Genomic DNA, 20,492 nt, shown 5'->3' on the forward strand with positions numbered 1-20,492 from the left:
GGATGCCACAGGGGAGAAGAATGGATTTGGGACACCAGGAGGTGAGCAAGGTCAGGGTACATGATGTGAAATTCCTAAATTATCAATAAAAGTGTTAAAAATGCCAAGGTAAGGCGAAGTTAAGAACACTCGGGATGTCATCTGGCCCTTCTTTTCATCGTCATGGGCTAACCTGTGGTGGCCTATCTTCATTATCAGTTTGGTTGGACTTAGAGACACCATGGAAACACACCTGTGGGTGTGTCTATGAGAGTGTTTCTAGAAAGGTTCACTGAGGAGGAAGGACCCACCCTGAATGAAGACCCACCCTGACTGGACCACAGGCTGGGGTCCTGGGTTGAATGAAAGAATCCCAGGAAGCTCGGGAATTCATTCATCTCTGTTTCCTAGCTGCGGCTGTAGTGAAGTCAGGTCCCTCATACTCCTGTCGCCATGTCTTCCCTGCCGAGGTGGTGAGCTGAACCTTTAGACTGAAAATCGTAATAAGCCCTTCCTTAACATCTGTCATGTCCTCTGTCACAGCATGAGAATAGTAACTGGTGCCATGCCTCATCCGTATGGGGCTCACATTGGCTGCCACATCTGTCTGATGCAGTGCCATCTACGCTGACACAGGGCCCTGTGCTGGCCATGGTGGTGGCTCTATAAGGCTAAGGCAGCCCCAAGAGTATGGGTCTGCTAGCCTATTCTTATGTTCCTTTTGTTTGGGTTTCTTTGTTGTTGTTGTTGTTGTTGTTGTTGTTGTTGTTGAAAGGCAGGGCCTCATGTATCCCAGGCTGGTCTCAAACTTGCCAGAGATGACCTCAAGTTTATGATCTTCCTCCTTCACTGCCCAAATACTAGGGTCATAGGTGTGCTCCACCACACTTGTTTCATGCAATGCCGGGGATCAAACCCAGGGACTTGTACATGTTAGGCAGGCACTGCACCAACTGAGCTACATGCCTGCATGTCTAAGCTCTATCTCCTGTACCAACCAACCGGATATACAAGGTCTTCCAGGCCCAGCTATGTGCTGGTCTGAGTCATCTTCACCCCAAAGCTCTCAAACCTAGATAGCCACAGCAGGCTTTACTTTGCAGAAATCCTCCCCGACTCTACATGTCACTGTGCTAGTCCTGTGTGTGTGTGTGTGTGTGTGTGTGTGTGTGTGTGTGTATGTGTGTGTGTGTGCATGTGTGTGTGTATGTGTGTGTGTATGTGTGTGTGTGCATGTGTGTGTATAATAAATACTGCCTGCTTTCCCAGCCTCATTTTATGTCACCTGCCTCTGTGTCTCTTAAAGCCAGAAATGTTAGTTTCTATGTTTTTTTTACCATGAGCATCAAATTCTTCCTCATTTTTCAACGTAAATGGGTCCCCACCCCCCTGCCAACGTTTACTATCATGCCCCCTCACTCTCCAGTTAAGTCTCACCTCCCCAGACACCTTTATTTGACCATGCGATTCCTTCTGAATTTAGGGGTTCTATCATTTTCTTTACTAAGTAAAGCCTCACTGTGCTGTTCACTGCCTGGTGAAATACTGGTGGTTAGATGTGGCCTCTATGTTCTCTCCCAGGCTCCCCGATCTCATCTCATCAGGCCACATATGTGTGCTTACTTCTCTAACCCTCTACCTATGATTTGGATTCTTGGGTTCAGGGGCCGAGTGCTAATCGTCTTTGTAACCTCCAAGAACACCAGGCATGTGGCAGTCTTTTAGTAATGTTGACTTAATAGGTGAATAAGTTCATGGTGAGAGGAATGCTGGGAGCTCTGAAGGCAAGGACTAGTGTTTGTATGGGAGAAGAGGGCTTAGGTTAGACTGGAGGATGCTGGGAAAATTTTTGTCTAACCTGTTTGGGAAAGCACAGAGAGGGTTCTGTGTTTTTTGTGGACACAGGTATATCTGCATGTGTATACTCAGCCTGGAAAAGACATAAAGGGCTTCTAATAGATGAATATAGGGAAGGCAGATGGCCTCTGTCCTAGAAACTTAATCAGCAAGCCACAGAGGCTGTTTTCGGAACTCCCTGTGGGGTTTGGCTCAGCTAAGCGAACTCGGGAGCCAAGTTTGGCAGTAGAGGATGAAGAGAACTAAATTGCTCCACCTAAGAAATGAGAGGAATTTGGATTTTATCCCTAAGAGAGACATGGAGGAGACGGGGAAAGGCTTTCTGAATAATATGGTAAGTCTCGCCCTGAACTCTGAAAACGTCCGGTGGGTTTTTGAAACTAAGACCAGGAATGACTTCTTGTTCACGGGTTTTGTGTTTGCTACTGTGTAAGGAGCTTGCAAAGCCTGCCACATCACAGAAGCCCATGGGAGGGTCTACTGTGTTCTCTGTCTGGCTGAAGGAGACATGGTACAGGGTACCTAGCAGGAGTGGTGGGGTGAACTCGGACTGACTTGTTCATCCGACGCAAGGGTGCACTGTAGAAGTGTGAGGGACCTGGAACTGAGATTTAGATTTGCTTATGATACATTCATTCCTTTTGAACTTAGGACCCTCTAGTCTTGAAAGGGACAAAGCCACCTGCAGTCCATGGCAGTGTCTTGGGGTGTTCATTGCACAGCTGACAGCAGTGTTGCCATCCTGCCTGGAGATGGCCTATCAGTGTTACCTGTGCTTGTGTGGGAATCTGCATGGATAGGCTCACATGCTGGGTCCTTGTTAGACAAACATGCTACTGAGTATGTCCAGTGATCTTGCTTTGCTTCCTCACTGAAGTCCTTCCCAAGCTAGGAGCAGAGGGTTTCTCAGGACCAAGCCAGCCCCATCCCTCTCTGCATTCCCTGCTTGAATCTGCCTCCTCTCCTGCCCCTGCCTGTTTTCCCATTCTCTTCCTCCAGCTCCAAGTACAGCCAAAGCCCTTAACTAAGAGCATGAAAACAAAAAAAAATCAGGTCACCAGATGTGCTCCTTTCTGTCCTCTGGCTCCTCAAGACTCCTCACCACAAGTCAATAAATCCTAAGTGTATCTACAGCAAGCACTTGGCATCCCCCCAGCTCACTGTCCCCGCTGCCTAGTAACCAACCTGACTGAGGTGCTCGGATGAGTGCACCACACAGCTTACCCATGTCTCTGGCACCATGATATGGCTGGATTACTCGGTCTAGACAGCACACATAGACCCCCAGTGAGAGGTGATGTCTTTGAGCTATGGGTACCTACTCCTCGGGCTTCCTCTTCCTTGTGTTACATGGCCTGTCTGATACTCTGAGAAAACATCCTGTCTAGATGCTGGCGGGCTGAGGGAGCTGCAGCTCTGCCTCTGCTCCTAGGTGGGGCTCCCCCAAGCTGGCTCCCACCTAGACCTGGAAGGATAGATGAGCATCTGGGATTCTCATCGCAGATTGTTTACTGGTGGGTTTGCATGGCAGGTTAACAACCTCGCAGCAGCCTGCTCCCTGCCAGGGACTTTCAGGAACAATTTCTCCAAGCCAGTGTGGCCGGGTCTGGGCATGGGCTGCCCCCCCCCCCCTCCTTCAGCAGCCACGTGGATGTGACTCATGCAAGCTCTCTGAGCCCTTGCGGAGGGCAGCTAGAGGCCTGCCTGCATACACTTGCACGGAGTAGGGAACAATTCGGAGTCTCTGTGGCAATCTGGTGGGTCTCTGAAGCCTTTTGTACTTCTGTTCCCCAGATCTCTTGCCATCCGGGCCCGATGCAGCAGTGTGCCCCTGATGCTCTTGAAAACACTCACCCCCCCAACACCCCAAGTTACCTCTTTCTTCCCAGAGCACACAGTATAGTCAGAGCCCTACAATGAGGACACTTGGCTTTGCACCGGAACAGAATATGGATTAGCCCACGCCTAGAGCGAAGTACGCAACCTTGTTTTATCGTCATGAACTCTACTGCTCTTGTGGCGCTAAAATGGAGGCTGGGGTGGGGGGAGGCACGATGTACTTGTCTGGGCCCACAGAGCATGCGCAGTGAGTAATCACTGTGAATGTGGCGAAGAAAAGGGCACCGGTGTGGTTAGTTCATAAAGGGGCAAGGGATATATGGGAAATTCTCTGTACTTTCTAGTCCATTTTCTTCTAAAAGCCCTCCAAAAATATCTCACTTAATAAATACACTTTAGTAAATGTTTTTAAAGGAGATTGATTAATGGTCCTGTAGCAAGCACTTGATCTGGGATACAGGGCGGCTTCCTCGTGCAGTCTGTAGTCTTTCTGTCCAAGGCGTCAGTGAATACCTCATCGCTGGAGCTTTCCACGGTGAATGTCCTCCTGAAGATTTAACAGCAATACTTTGCCATTCATAGTTCCTCCCTAGACCTGTCTGCTCCACATTCCACGTCTAAGACTACCGAGCCTCCACGCATTTCTTACCGTGCAGTGGAGTGCTCAGCGCAGACCTTAAATAGATTCCTGTTGAGGGAACATGTGTGCATTAATGCATGTATGCATGAGTGGGTGAACTGATGGATAGATGAAGGAAGAGTGGGAGATACAGGGAAAGGGCGATAGAAAAGGAGCGAGAAGGGAGATGGAGAAAGAGGGAGGGGACAGGAAGAGGGAGAAAGAGGGATGGAGAAAGCAGGATGAATACAGGGATGAGTAAAGATTGGTGTTTCTGATTTGTCTTCCTGGGCATTGAAAAGACCCTTTTGGTTGCTTCTTTCTTCCCTCCCTCTCAGAACCAAAGCTCCATCCATCAATCCTGCTGTGCCCCATGAAGACTTTAACCCTTAGAATAAGAATTGCCTGCCCCATTTCTACAAAATGAGTGTGTTCTTTGAGCAGAAGAGGAGAGAAGAGAAGAAATGGAACAATCTTTGCTTTGGAAATTTAGCTGACTGGCCTCATTTGGAATAAGAGCGCCTTCAATCCCTGGCCGCAGGCGGGCAGTGGAGCCAACAGTAACACCGGATGCTGGGATGCTGGGAGGAGGTCTGGAAGCATCAGAGGAGATGCCAGGGAACTTGGAGTCCAGAAGGCGGTAGTGGGTTCCTCTCTGGGGATGAGTCCCAGTTTCCTCAACTTTGTCCAGACCCCTTGTCCTCAGGCTAAAACCTACTATTTATTGGATAGAGCATTATCCTGGAAGCACTAAGAGATTGGAGGAGAAGGTCCTGAGAAGAGCCAGAGGCCGGGTCTGCTTTGTGTCCTCGGCACCTACTTTCAGTCCATGACACATGAAAAGAGCTGGAGTCAGAAGGACCAGGTAACCCTCCTACCAAGGGCCTGGCCTTGCCTTTCTGGTTAGTTTTAGCTCAGACTGAAGCTGACAGTTGTAGCCAATGGTACAGATTTGCAAAACAAGGCTTCCTGCAGGAGTAGCACAGTGCAAAGCTTAAAGCCAGGTGAGGGTATGGAGGGCAGAGCCTTAAAGGTATACACAGGAGTCACACATGGGAATGATTTGGCCAGGACTGTAGACCATGGGTATCAAAGTGTCTTGGAAGGTTGCTGAGATACTATGTGATACACTATATGTATACATGTACACGATATCAGCAATAACCATAACGACTTTAAGGCTTCTAGAGATGGGTTAATGGTTCCTTTAAATAGGCTGTATTGCAATAGATTCTGGAGGAGAGGAAGCCAAAGGACTCATTTTTATTCTGGTCACATTGTCCAACAGACAATGTTTCTTAATCAATATTGATTCTCTACTTACTTAGTTAAAACACACACACACTTTGTTATCTAAATAAGACATGTTTATGAGACTCTCTTGCAGCTAGTAGCTATGTGATACCACTCTAAGCAATGAGGCATCTGCAGAAGCAGCAGAACGGAAAGCCTGGACCTCTTGATATAGATCTGTCCGTGTTTTATTATTTTTAAAAAATAATATCCACTTTTCTTTTTCCTGCCAAAGGCACAAAAGATGATGAAACATAAGCGCTGAAGCTGTCACCATAGACAGTCTGATGTCCTGCCAAGTAGGGTAAAAAATAGAAGCCAGGGTAGCATGGATTCTGTCACCACCTAAGTACAGTCCCTTCCGAGCCTGTGGTTTTCACTAAGATGGAGCTTAAGAAAACAGAGTGAATCACAAACCATGGCACCACACATGAATCAGATGGTGGATCATTGCTTCAGTCCTAGCTTCTCTGGGGCCTGATGCCTGGGAGGTAGATGTCCCTCCATCTGAGTCTCTCCACATCTGAAGATAGGCTATACGGCAGACTGTAAAGAGGCAGGACTCAGGCACATGGGCGTGGTCTCTGGCTAGACTGAGGGAAGAAGAGTCATGACGTTCATTGCTACTCCCCATTCCCACTCCTGGTCCACTGAGGCATGCCTTTGCTCTCCACCTCTATCCAGGACTTACTCCTGTGTTCATTTTTGCTGGGGTTAGAGGAAGGAGAAGGAAGAGTTGCTATGGCCAGACTCTTTGGTGGTACTTAAACTGATTTTGAGCCCACTCAAGTGCCAGTTCCACACCCTTACACACACACACACACACACACACAAGCACACATAGACAAACAAGCACACCTACACACACACACATACACACACACACACACACACACACACACCACTCACTTCTACACTGACTGCTGCTCACCTCTAGTCATTTGCCAAATTTTATTCTTTCATAAAAAAATTGTTTATGTCTCCTTTTTACATGTGACCCACTGAGTTTAATTAGTTTGTCTGTCTGTTTGTTTGTTTGTTTGTTTGTTTTTTGGCCTGGGCGTGGGTAGAAGGTTATTTACTGGAACAAGGGCAACTTATCAGTGGCTACACTACTGAAGAAAATGACACCTTTCTCCAACACCCTTTAACTGCCAATAATCCCGCAGGGAAGGATGGAGCCTTTGGGGCCCCTCCCCCATCTTAATCATGCACAGGTCTACATCACGTCCAGGAAACATCTTTGCTGCTCATCCTCTGGCTCTTATGTTCTTTTCTTCTCCTCTTCCTTGATGTTTCTTGAGCTTTGAAAGATAGTGTACTGGCTAGTTTAGTGTCAACTTGACACAGCTGGAGTTATCACAGAGAAAGGAGCTTCAGTTGAGGAAATGCCTCCACGAGATCCAACTGTAAGGCATTTTCTCAATTAGTGATCAAGGGGGAAAGGCCCCTTGTGGGTGGGACCATCTCTGGGCTGGTAGTCTTGGTTCTATAAGAGAACAGGCTGAGCAAGCCAGGGGAAGCCAGCCAGTGAGGAACATCCCTCCATGGCCTCTGCATCAGCTCCTGTTTTCTGACCTGCTTGAGTTCCAGTCCTGACTTCCTTGGTGATGAACAGCAGTATGGAAGTGTAAGCTGAATAAACCTTTTCCTCCCCAACTTGCTTCTTGGTCATGATGTTTGTGCAGGAATAAAAACCCTGACTAAGACAAATTGGTACCAGCATAGTGGGGTATTCCTGTGACAACCTGACCATGTTTTGAGGAGGACTGTGGAAGGACTTTGGAACTTTGGACTTGAAGATCCATTCGTTGTTAAGAGCTCTGTCAGATGTTGTATAGGAGCTTGGAAGATAATGTTGAGAACAGTGCAGAAGATGGAGGTCTGGCTGGTGAAATTTCAGAGGGAAAATTAAAGACTCTTTTCAGGGCCATTGCTATTTTGATTGGGAAGATTCTGTGGTTCTGGTTAGCTGGGGCTGAAGAATAGCTGTGATTAACAAGATACCAGAACTACTAAAGTGAAATTTTTGCATTACTGGGACTATTGGTGCTGGTTAGCTGGAGCTAAGAAATTAGCGGTGATTAAGAAGAGACCAGCATCACTGAGGTGACATCTTCTGGGAAGTGTTTTCTGAGAGCACAGAGGCTGTGTTCCAGAGATAACCAAGGTTGTACCTTGTGCTGTGGCTGGACTTGGTAATGTGTAAGAGTCACCCAGGTGGTACTGGTTTTGAAGGCATGAAGGAGTCATGCAGAGCATGCAGTCACAGAGGCTCAGCACTGTGAGAGGCCATAGAAGGCCATTGATGAAGGTGCAGCCTCAGTTGCAATTGATGGCCCAGGACTGAAGGGGTCATGCAGTGTTTTGGAGATGCCAGTACCATGAGATGACCACCAAGAGCAGCAGTAGCAGTGGAGTACAGGCATCTGAAGCCTAGAGGAAATGCTGTGTGCTACAATGGACAGGGCTGGAGAAGTGACCCAAGCCCTTGGAGGAGCCCAGAAGATCGTAAGTTGGATCCCAGACATTGGACAGTTGGAGTTTAATTTTTGCTTTTGATTGTGACTGTGCCCTGATATTTTTTACCTCTTGAAGGAAGAAAGTATTTTAGTGGAGCCCACAGTTAAGAGACTTAGAATTTTAAAAGACTTTAGATCTTAAAAGAGATGGATATTTTAAAGAGATTGAAATTTTAAGAATATGTAAATACTGTGGGACGTTTAAAATTATTTAGATCTTGGGAATGAATAAGAATGTAAGGGTTGAGGCTTACTAGTGATGTGTTTGTGTGTAAGTTGACAAGGGGTCAATTGTACTGGCTAGTTTTGTGTCAACTTGACACAGCTGGAGTTATCACAGAGAAAGGAGCTTCAGTTGAGGAAATGCCTCCATGAGATCCAACTGAAAGGCATTTTCTCAATTAGTGATCAAGGGGGAAAGGCCCCTTGTGGGTGGGACCATCTCTGGGCTGGTAGTCTTGGTTCTATAAGAGAGCAGGCTGAGCAAGCCAGAGGAAGCAAGCCAGTAAAGAACATCCCTCCATGGCCTCTGCATCAGCTCCTGCTCCTGACCTGCTTGAGTTTCAGTCCTGACTTCCTTGGTGATGAAGAGCAGTATGGAAGTGTAAGCTGAATAAACCCTTTCCTCCCCAACTTGCTTCTTGGTCATGATGTTTGTGCAGGAATAGAAACCCTGGCTAAGACAGCTAGCACCCCAGTCATCATTTATACTCAGTGATTTCAACAGCTATGACCTGTATTAATTGCTCTCCGACACAGTGAGAAGCTTCTTCGATGAGATCTGCAGAGTAGTAACCTATTAGCAAAAATATGGGTACTTAGAAGGCAGCTCAACAACTTAACCACTTAGCAAAACAATATTAGTAGGTACCTGCTAGGGCACATGACTTTCCCAGTCACAGGTTCTTAACCAGAACAAAACATGAGTTCTTTCCTGTGGAACAGACATCAAATCCAATCGGAAAGTGGTTGGTGACCCCTTTAATAGCCATGCCACTATTGTACTAGAAGACACACTTCCCTGGTATGTCATTATTGTAGCTTGCAGGATTCATAACTGGGCAGACTGTTGAAGATTTTTCTTCCCTAGAAACCTGCATAAAACCTTAGTATGATGAAAGCTAGCCAGCGGGAAGGAATCATTCAACTCAGCTCCAACTTGATTTCTTTGTGAACTATGGCTGAAGTATGTGTTGTCTTCAGCAATGGGGTCTTAAGAGGCTCTGCTGGGCAGCCAAGAGCAATGGCAATAGAAGAACTGCTTTGTGGGTCTCTAGGACTTCCTTGACAAACAACTCTTAGGGAGGGACCACACACCTGATGCAGGGATTTCCCTTTAATAACTCATGGTTTCTGAGAGGATCATTATCCATCCATGGGCAATACCTCTGTCCAAATATTATATGTCAATACCTTTATAAACTAAAGTAGGTTTCCAGACGGCCTTTTCATATGTCCTTAATTTTGGCTACTGCCCCCTCCTCCCACTTCTCCATTGTGCTTCTATCTACTCCCTGCTTAGACCTTCTGTCTTAGGCTTCTATTGCTGAGATAAAACACCATGACTGAAAGCATCCAGAGAAGGAGTTTGTTTTACCTTACACTTCTGGCTAACAATCCATCACTGAGGGGAGTCAGATCAGGAGCTCAAGCAGGGCAGGAATCTGGAGGCAGAAGTCAGAGGGGCATGCTCACTGCTGGCTTACTCCTCATAGCTTCCCAAGTCTGTTCTCCTACAGCACCTAGGACAATAGGAGTGATACCTGCCACCATGAGCTGAGCTTCCCACATCAGTCACTAACCAAGAAAGTATACCACAGGCTTGTCCACCACCACTTTAGAAGAGACATTGTCTCAGTTGAAGTTTCCTCTTCCAAAACGACCCTCGCTTGGGTAACATTGACCAAGTTCGCCGCCAGCTTTCTGTAACATTAAATATTAATTAATCCCAGCTCCGGGGTTCTGCTACCCACCCCAGAGGTCTATGTTCCCAAGCAAAAGAAACACACACCCAGCCTTTATCGTTTAATATGTGCCTTAAACAGCACAATAGCTGAGCCATTGCCTGACCTCCATGTGGTTAATCCCAAGTTACTATTTACTAGTTCTATGTTCCATCTTGGCTGCCCTGGACCCAGTCGGGCACCCTCTGGGCCAAGCTCTCCTGGCTCCTTCACACGCGGTGGCTATGCCTCTCTGTCTCTCCTCTCTTCCACACTCTCTCAGCATGGTGGATCTCTTCTTCCTCCTTCTCCTCCCAAGCCCAGGAATCCTAACATCCCGCCTCTGTCTGCCCTCCCCAGCTATTGGCTGTTGGCGTCTTCATTTACCAATCAGAACCAATTAGGGACAGGTTCCCAGAAGCTACATACAGATACTCTTTTGTGTAATCGTTTTTTTTTTTTGTGGGGGGAAGGGGAGGAGGAATATAATTAGCATTCATAACACAAGCAGCTACACCCTTCTACCCTCACTATCTTCTTCCATTCTTATGTCTAATGTGCCCTACTATTCCCATCCCTTAAACCTCACCCACTTTTCCACTGAGCCTCTTTCTGTCTTCTGGTCTTTATCAGGACTCAAAGTTAAACATGGTACTCCAAAAATGTGTATCTAGGATCCATGTTTGGGGAAGAACATATGGTCTTTCTGAGGTTGGGTTACTTCACTCAATACAGTATTTTCTAGGTCAATCCATTTTTTCTAAAATATTCACAGTTTCGTTCTCCTTTACAAATGGATAAAATTCCATGGTGCTTGCACACCACATTTCCATTATTTATTCTGCTCTATGGCCATCTGGGCTGGTTCCATTTCTTCTGTACTGTGATTAGCATCACAGTGAACAGGGAACTACATCTTTATTGTAGGAGTTAGAATCTTTGGTATCTATGCCCAGGAGTAATGTAGCTACATCACATAGCAATTCTGCTTGGAGCTTTTTGGAAACTTCCACAATGCTGTCTCCACCCCCATCAACAGTGAGTAAGGGCCTCCCTCCCCACATCCTCACTGCATCCCTACTGGTGTGTACAGTCGTTTGCTTTACTCATAATAGCCGTTCTCACTGAAGTAAGATGGGAACTGAGTAGTCTCCATTTGCACTTTTCTGGTGCCTAAGGGTGAAGAATGCTTTTTAAAAAATATTTATTAGCTATTTTGTTTCTCTTGAGAGCTCTCTGTTCAGTTCCATGAGCCCTTTTTAATAAGATTGTTCACTTTCTTGATGTTTGGTTTGCTTAAGCCCTTGGAATATTCTAGATAGTGATCCTCGGTCGGAGGAATAGCTGGTACGGCTTCTCACCCGTTCTGCAGGCCACTCCTCATTAAATTAGCAGTTTCCTTTGTGTTGAAGAAAGCTTTCTAATACCACGAGGTTCTGCTTGTCAACTGTTGGCTGTATTTCCTGGGTCCCACTCAGAAAGTTCTCACCCGTGCTCACATCTTTGAGTGTGTGCCCTACTGTGACTGTTAGCAGCTTCAGAGCTTCAGGCCTTACACTGAAATCATCGGCCCGTCTGGAGTTGACTTGTGTGCAGCAGGAGAGATTAGGATTTAGTTTCATCCTTGTACATGCAGATGTTATAAAATGAATTCATATGCCGGCTGTGCGCACGCCTTTAGTTCCAGCACTCAGGAGGCAGAGGCAGCCAGATCTCTGAGTTCGCGGCCAGACTTGTCTGTAAAGCAAGTTACTGGATAGCCAGCACTACACAGAAAGACTCTCTTGAAAAACAAAGGCAAAGTCTTTTGTAGCCTTATGTTATAAAGTACTTTTCTAAAATAATAATGGAAAATGATGAGTATTCTATTGGCTTTGCTGCCACAGTGAAAATTACTGATTACTTGGGGTTCTTTTGTTTTTGGTTTTTTTGGTTTTTTTTTTTTTCATTTATTTTGCCTCGAGAATGTAATTGAGTATGAAATTTAAAATTGCCAACTCCTCCACTCAAATCTGAATCAAGTGGTCTGTGGTCTTCAGTCTTTATATAAGGTGACTTAAGTAATGCATTCTTGGAGATGTTGTTCCAGCCCCTGGCCAGGCAGAGCTACAGGGGAAAAAATCCTGTCACAAAAAAGACTGTCCTGATGTGTGCTCAGAATAATTAATTGCCCTTCACTTTCTGGTCTCTTTCAAACCCCAGCACCAATCAGGAGGAGGTCAGGCATTATTTGGGACAGGCAATTGGTACTTTCTTAGTGAGGTAACCCAATCACAAAAGAAGTCATTAGATATGCACTCACTGATAAGTGGATATTAGCCCAGAAACATAAAACACCCAATATACAATTTGCAAAACACAAGAAAATCAAGAAGAGGGAAGACAATGAGTGAATACTTCATTCCTCCTTAGAATAGGGAACAAAATACCCATGAAAGGAGTTTTCATCTTGGAGCTAAGACGAAAGGATAGACTATCCGGAGACTGCCCCACCTGGGGATCCATCCCATAATCAGCCACCAAACCCAGACACTATTGCATATGCCAGCAAGATTTTGCTAAAGGGACCCTGTTATAACTGTCTCGTATGAGGCTATGCCAGTGCCTGGCAAATACAGAAGTGGATGCTCACAGTCATCTATAAGATGGAACACAGGGCCCCCAATGGAGAAGCTAGAGAAAGCACCCAAGGAGCTGAAGGGGTCTGCAACCCTATAGGTGGAACAACAATATGAACTAATCAGTACCCCCCAGAGCTCATGTCTCTAGCTGCATATGTATCAGAAGATGGCCTAGCTGGCCATCACTGGGAAGAAAGGCCCCTTGGTATTGCAAACTTTACATGCCCCAGTACAGGGGAATGCCAGGGCCAAGAAATGGGAGTGGGTGGGTAGGGGAGCAGGGCAGGGGGAGGGTATAGGGGACTTTCAGGATAGCATTTGAAATGTATATAAAGAAAATGTCTAATAAAAAAAATAAAGCATACAGCAAAACCAAATGGCCTACCTCTGTAATCCTAGTTCTCAGAAGGCTGAATCAGGAGAAACCCAAGATCAAGGCTGGCCTGGGCTACATAGAAAGAGCCTGTCTTTAGAACCTGAAGTCTGGGGTATACCTGTGGCACAGCCTTTGCCTAGCACATGCAAGGCCCAGAGGTCAATTTTCCACATCACAAAACGAGGCTGGCCAACCCTTGTTCTGAAACAAAAATAGAGCAAGCAATTTGGAAGAAGGGAATTTATGCCATTTTGTCGTTTGGTTTGATTTGTTGTTGTCGTTGTCGTTGTTGTTGTTGTTGTTGTTGTCGTCGTCGTCTGTAGTAAAGGAGGAGAATGTTCAATCTCCTAGCAGCCAAGGACATTCCTCAGAAGGGCAGTGGAAGCCACAGTGCTGCTTCTACTATGAGATCAACATGCCTAAAACTGAAGACAGAGTTAGATGTGCTGGGGTTGGACTGGGCCCTTCCTGATTCACTAAAACCAAAGAGCATTTGTAGAAAGAGGTGGCTGTCAGTACTTCTGTCACAGACACTGAGATGAAAGATTGGTGAGGGCTTCTGAGCTGGCAAAACCCCAAGGACTTGGACAAAAGGAATAAGAGCAAACAGAAGCACAGCAGGCTACCAGTCTTGCAAGCCAGATGTGACTCTGGAAATTGGTGCCACGAGGAAGAAAAGCAGCTGTTGAATGTCAGGCAGTGATCCAGCACTGCTGCCTCGTGATGCTTAGCTAGGTCTCACCAATAGAGGCAGCAATTAAAACGGGGGTGGGAGATGGAGGTGGGGGTGGGGGAGGATGCTAACCCTAGCACCCATCTTCTTTTACTGTAGGTGACTCAGGGGTGAGGCTTGAACTGCTTATGGAGCTGACCCACTACAGACTGGTGCCATCTGTGATGGAATGTTAAGAAAGGGAGTTGGTAGAATGAATCCTTCTCTTTAGCAAAAACGTTTCCTGCTCTGGCAATGCTGCGTTACAACGGTGAGAAAAAGACAGAATGAGAACAAACTACCTACTAAACAGAGCCTGCATTATATCTGGGATCCCGAGCTTTCTAAGTGATGGCAAGTCTTAGCTCTGTTCTGATCCTACCAAGAGGGGCTGGAGAGCAGAGAACAGAGCTTCTGCTCTGAGTGTGTGGTTCCAAAGAAAGAATTTCTGGTCCTGCCCGAAGTCAGAAGCTTTAAGTCGTCCATTTCTTCCTCCACCGCCTTTACCTGCTTCCTCTTTTGTCTTATTGCAGAAAGTGCTGTTACTTTTGGGGGGCTGAAGGTCCCCCAAACACCACTTTCCATAGGCCTGCGCTGCCCCCATTGTCTAGTGTGAGTCCTAGCCTTGGCTTTTCCTGTGAGAGATTGGTTGGTGAACATCAGGGATTGAGTGCTCTTACAGCAAGGATCTCCCTGGAGTCCTCAGCCATCTCCTGGGACCCTGGCTTGCAAGAGAAGCTTCTGTCTTGGCTTCCCAGGTACTCCCCTCTCTCTCATGCACACACACGCACACTTGTTAGAATTAATAAACAGATTCTGTAAAACTGTAGCCCACAGGGCCAGCAAGATGGCTCCATGGGTGGAAGCTCGGCCCATGAAACCCTATGCCTGAGCTTGTCCCTGGAACCACAAGGCAGAAGGAGAGAACAGACTCTGTTAGTTTCCCTCTGATCTCCACACACACACACACACATACACACACTGTGGTGTTCTCCCCTCCCCCACCCTCCCTTACCACCAAAAACCAAATGCAAAATAAAAATCTTTAATCATAGGATGCAATGTCAACAACAAAAGTCTGTACACTTTTATATACAAATAATGTTCTAGCATTTCTATATACAAATGATGACCTAGAAATCAACAATCCTATTTGCGATAACTTAAAAATAAGATTCTTGGGTCTAGAGAGATGGCTCAGCAGTTTAGAGGACCTGTTGCTCTTATAGACGACCCGGGTTTGACTCCCAAAGCCCACATAGCAACTCACAACCATCTGTAACTCCCATTCCAGGGCATCAGCACCTTCTCTGTCTTCCGACTTCCAAGGGCACTGGGTATGCAGGCGGTGCACATGCACAGATACAGGCAAAACATTCATACATATAAAATTAATTAAATAAATCTTTAGCAGTTACAAAATAAAATTCTTAGCCAATAAAGCTAGCCAGTGAAGCAAAAGAGTTTATTTGTGTATCCCATGACAGTCTGTTGTATACCTGAAACATATACAATAAAGTCTGTGGATATGGGACTGGAGAGATGGCTCAGCAGTTAAGAACACTGGCCACTCTTCCAGAGATGGGTTCAATTCTCAGCACTCACACAGTGGCTCACAACCATCTGTAACTCCAGTTCCAGGGGAGCCGATGCCCTCTTCTGGCCTCTGTGGGCACTAGACATGCACATAACATACACAGACATGCATAAAATAATTTCTTTTGTAAATGATTCAGATATAGAGATAAGTAGGATTGAGCTGGAAAAGATAAAAAGTTTCTTGAGCAAAACCACCAGAGACTGTGAGAGGATGTCCTGACCCCCTGCATCCGACACCTCCATCCGACAGCCAGCACAAGCTGTTTTTTGAGGCCTTCAGTTCTCCCAGTGCCCCAGGTGAAGAGATGGTTTTCCTCCTTACCTGCTAGGGACCATATGTGGGTCACTCTCTTCTGATATCCATTCACGTTTAAACAATATTTAAATAATATTGGTTTTTGCTGATGCTGCTGATAAGGGAATGTTTAATCCAGGCTGGTTGGCATTATAGGAGTCTGCCACCACGCCCAGCTTGTTTTGATGATTTTATTGTGCAGCTGACTGCAATAGTTTTTTATAATGGCGTCATGATATACTTTAAATTGAAGCTGGAAGGCAGGATGTAACAGTCATCCACGAGGCTGGCAGATAGTTATAAATATTTACAAATGAATACAACAGAGATCGGTGATGAAAGAGCTCTTTAATAAAGTGACATTTGAACCGAATTTCAAAAGAAGTGACCAGGGAGCAGCCCCTGGCGACAGCTGAGGGAAGAGGATGCTGGAGAAAGGAAAGAATAACCACAAATGAGTAAGAAGAGGGAATGCTGGGTGCCAGGACGGGGTGGTGGAGAGGGACTGCGTTAAGGGGAGGAGTCAGAAAATCGGCAAAATGCCTGGACATCAGTGGCCTTTTAAGCCACATTTGGCAATCAATTGAAATTTAGACATGTGAAGAGGCAGGAAAATAGAACCTAGAAAGGGATCAACAGACCAAAAAAATGGCATAGATGTTAGAATTAAATGCATAAAACCCATGAGGATAAACATACTCTCCAGGCCCAAGATGACTTTGAAGGCAGCAGAGGAATACACATGTGCAGTAAGGAGAGCGTGGGGGAAGAGAGCCTAACTTACTTCTTTATGTGTTTTTTTTCTTTGCTTGCTTGCTTGGTTGGTTCTATTTGTTTGTTTTGGTTGTCTTTGGAGGCAGATCTTGCTATGTAACCCAGGCTGGCCTCAAATCCATGATGATGCTCTTCTTCAGCAGCTTTTAAAGTGCCGAGAGTACAGGTATGGACTACCACATTCCCTTGATCTAACTGACTTCTAGATTCCAAAACCATACTGAAGGAACAAAACAGCAGGTTAGAAGCTCTTTCAGGCATGTTCAGCCTTTAACATTGTCTTAGTCAGAGTTTCTATTGTGGTGATAGAACACCATGATCAAAAGCAACTTGGGGAGGAAAGGGTTTTCTTTTTCTTTCTTTCTTTCTTTCTTTCTTTCTTTCTTTCTTTCTTTCTTTCTCTCTTTCTCTCTTTCTCTCTTTCTCTCTTTCTTTCTTTCTTTCTTTCTTTTGTTTTTTGGGGTTTTTTTTGGTTTTTTTTTTTTTTTTTTTTTTTGGTTTTTCGAGACAGGGTTTCTCTGTATAGCCCTGGCTGTCCTGGAACTCACTTTGTAGACCAGGCTGGCCTCAAACTCAGAATCCGCCTGCCTCTGCCTCCCGAGTGCTGGGATTAAAGGCATGCACCACCATGCCCAGCTTACAATTTCCTATTACAGTCTATCACTGAAGGAAGCCAATGCAGGAACTCAAGGCAGGAACCTGAAGGCTGAAACAAAAGCATAAGCCTCGGAGGGGTGCTGCTTACTGCCTTGCTGCTTCTGGCTTTCTCAGCCTGCTTTTTTTAATAGCACCCAGGACCACTAGCCCAGGGGTGGTGCCATCCACAGTGAGCTGGCCCCTCCCACATCACTTGTCAATCAAGAAAATGCACCACCGGGTTCCCCACAGGTGAATCTGGAGGAAGCGTTTTTTTCCTCAACTGAGATAGCTTCCCTTTTCCAAAATGACTCTGGCTGGTGTCAAGTTGGCATAAAACTAGGCAGGCATTGTGACACAACACTGTCATTTACAAAAGTTTACACTCAAGAACTGTGTGGCTGAGTTAGAATAAATCCTCACAATGTTTTAAGCAAGTTTTCAGCTTTGTTGAGCTGAATTCACAGCTTTCTGCAGTCATGCAGGTTGCATGCAGCCCCTAGAACACATGTTGGACACCCCTGCTAGAAGAGAAGACCATTGGACTTGGAGACATACCAATAGAAGCCACTCAAATTGTACTACCAAGAAAAGGTCTGGGGCCCAGCAGATGGCTCAGTCAGTATAGAGCTTGCTATGCAAGCACGAGGTGGCTCACAGTTAAAATCTCAACATTAGGAAGGCAGGGACAGGAAGGTCCCTGGGGCTTGCTGGCCAGCCAGACTAAGCAAGCCAACATGGTCCAGGCTCAGTAAGAGATTCTGTGCTTCAAATAAAGTGGAGAAGGCTTGAGGAAGAACGCCCCTGTCAACGCTGTTTCTCCACGCTCACTCGCTTACACACCTTACACACATATGTGTATACACACAACCACAAACCCACAAGATGTCAGGAAGTTGACAGAAACTATCAAGCTAACTAATAAATATGTAATCAGGACCCCAGAAAATGGCAGGTAGAAAAGGTAAGGTTTTGGTTCTTTTGAAGATGATGAAAACTTTGAATTTGATGGGAGCTACATTCATATCCAGGAAGCTTGAGTGCACACACCAAAGCGGAAGAAAACGTGAAGGTGTGCTACAGTCCACTCTCTATTGTTGTTGTTGTTGTGTGTGCTTGTGTGGATGTGCGCGCCTGTGCGCATGTGAATAGAGGGGTCATACCATGTGCGTGGAGTTCAGTGGACAACTCTGGAAGTGCATTATCTCCTCCCATCCTTCTGGAGCTTGGACTAAGGTCACCAGATTTGCACAGCATGTGCTTTTATCTGCTGAGCCATCTTGCCAGCTTTCAAATTTCTTAAAACTAACCACAAAACAAAAATCTTAAAATACAAAGAGAAAACCTCTAAAAGACCAGGAAAATAAAAATTGTTACTGCCAGGGATGGTGGGCCACATAATCCCAGTGCTCCAAAGGCTGAGGCAGGAGGATCACTTCGAACGGGAGGCCAGCCTGAGCTATATAGTGATTCAAGGCCAACATGGGTTATGTAACACGAGCCTGTCTAAAAACAGACCGGAAAATAAATAAGAAGAAGTTTGTTGAACAAAAGAAAGATTACACCAGCTAGAAACTTGGATTTATACAAAGAAATTGCTGGAAGTGGCCAATATGTGGGTACACATCAAAACTGTCTAATTCAAAAATATCTTCAAGAGTGATGAGCATTGATGGCACAGACCTTTAATGCCAGCACTCAGGAAGCAGAGGCAGGCAGATCTCTGAGTTTGAGACCATACTGGTCTACAGAGCAAGTCCTAGGACAGCCAGGGCTACAGAGAGAAACCCTGTTGTAAAACACACACACATACATACATGCATATATACATACATACATACATACATACATACATGCCTGTCTTGAAGAGCTGTTTTATTCTGTAAGCGAAAGGTATCATTAGAGTGTTAGTCAGTCTATAATATCTGTATGGTGAAATGTATGGCTGGGAGCGAGGACAAGGGGCTGTGCAGTAGGTCATGCTACATGACAGCTGCAGTGGAGCAGGACAGACAGGGAGACAAGGAGACAAAAGGGGCCCAGCACCTGTGTGGATGCCAGAGCAACACTGGAAGCAAGCAGAGTGCCGTGGGGACTGAAGCCAGAGCACACAGGACAGATAGGCAATGAGCCAATCTATATAAGCCATAGAAGAATGCTTCATCCTGCCCACTAGTCAAAGGCAAAAACTCACTTTGGATTATATTTTTTAAAGATTTATTTTATGGGCATGAGCACACTGTAGCTGTCTACAGACACCCCAGAAGAGGGCATCAGATCCCACTACAGATGGTTGTGAGCCACCATGTGGTTACTGGAAGTTGAACTCAGGACCTCTGGAAGAGCAGTCAGTGCTCTTAACCACTGAGACATCTCTCCAGCCCCACTTTGTTTTTGGTTTTTTTTTTTAAGCAAGACCTAATTATTTTCTCTATTGAGATACTTCAGTTGGATACAAAGGCAAGGTAAAAGGTAGAAATGATATGCATGCTAAAATCAAAAGGCCACGCTGACAGAAATAATGTAAGAAAAACACCTCAGAATGAGACACAACACACAGAATACAGCCATAAAATGATGGAAAAGTTGATCCCTCAAGTAGACAATAATCTAAAAAATAGATATGTACTAATGTTATAGTTTCAAAATATAGGGAGGAAAATTTGATAGAGATACAAGGAGAAACATAAAACTCTACAGTTATATTAGATATTTTGATATTCTATTTCACTCATTGGTAAAATGAATATAAACAGAAGCCAGCCATAGAGGTGTATCCCTGTAATCACCAGGCTGACGATGGAGGACTCTTGGTTCAAGGCCAACCTGGACTACATAGAAAATGAACAAAAGAATACAAGTGCATAGGACATCAAAAGAATGCCACAGTCTTGAGGAAGCCTGTTTAACCAGTGGGACCTAAATGACACTTCGAGAACATCCTGTTGTGTGACAGTTGCAGGGTGCATACTCTTCTCCACGTTCGTGGAACATTTACTAAGAGTTAGATCATAAAGTGAGGCACCATAAGTTTTTACCTTACTCAAATCAAAAGAAAATATATTGCTTAACCATGAAGTAAGTAAATTGGGTACTGCTGAGAAAAAAAAATACCTGAAAATTCCCCAGCATTTTAAAATAATATAGCACATTTTTAAAAAAATATGAGTCCTGCTGTCATCTGTTCTTCAGTTGGTGGCTCAGTCTCTGAGAGCTGCCAGGGGTTCAGGTTAGTTGACTCCGTTGGTCTTCCTGTGGAGTTTCTATCTTGTTCAGGGCCCTCAATTCTTCTCCCAATCTTCCATAAGAGTCCCGACCTCTGGCCAGTGTTTGGCTGTGGTATCTGCATCTGTTTCTGTCAGCTGCTGGGTAGAGCCTCTCAGAGGACAGTTATGCTAAGCTCCTGTCTACAAGCACACCTGACGAT

The 20,492-nt window shown here is 45.4% G+C and overlaps 1 long non-coding RNA gene across 5 annotated transcripts in view; it reads left to right on the forward strand.

Annotated features, from left to right (window-relative positions):
• Positions 1–1,856: 1,856 nt before the first annotated feature.
• Positions 1,857–20,492, forward strand: part of Bmncr — a 29,169-nt gene continuing 10,533 nt past the window's right edge. For 3 of the 5 annotated variants that reach the window (XR_878543.2, XR_878544.2, XR_878542.2), the window contains exons 1-3: positions 1,857–2,170; positions 4,633–5,159; positions 13,882–14,032. This is a non-coding gene — a long non-coding RNA (bone marrow associated noncoding RNA). Of the gene's footprint in view, positions 2,171–4,632; positions 5,160–13,881; positions 14,720–20,492 lie in introns of those variants that run through there. The other 2 variants (XR_387409.2, XR_001779448.1) reach the window with 2 other exon arrangements.

Source organism: Mus musculus, chromosome 1, assembly GCF_000001635.26.
Source record: "Mus musculus strain C57BL/6J chromosome 1, GRCm38.p6 C57BL/6J".
Lineage (NCBI taxonomy): Eukaryota > Metazoa > Chordata > Mammalia > Rodentia > Muridae > Mus > Mus musculus.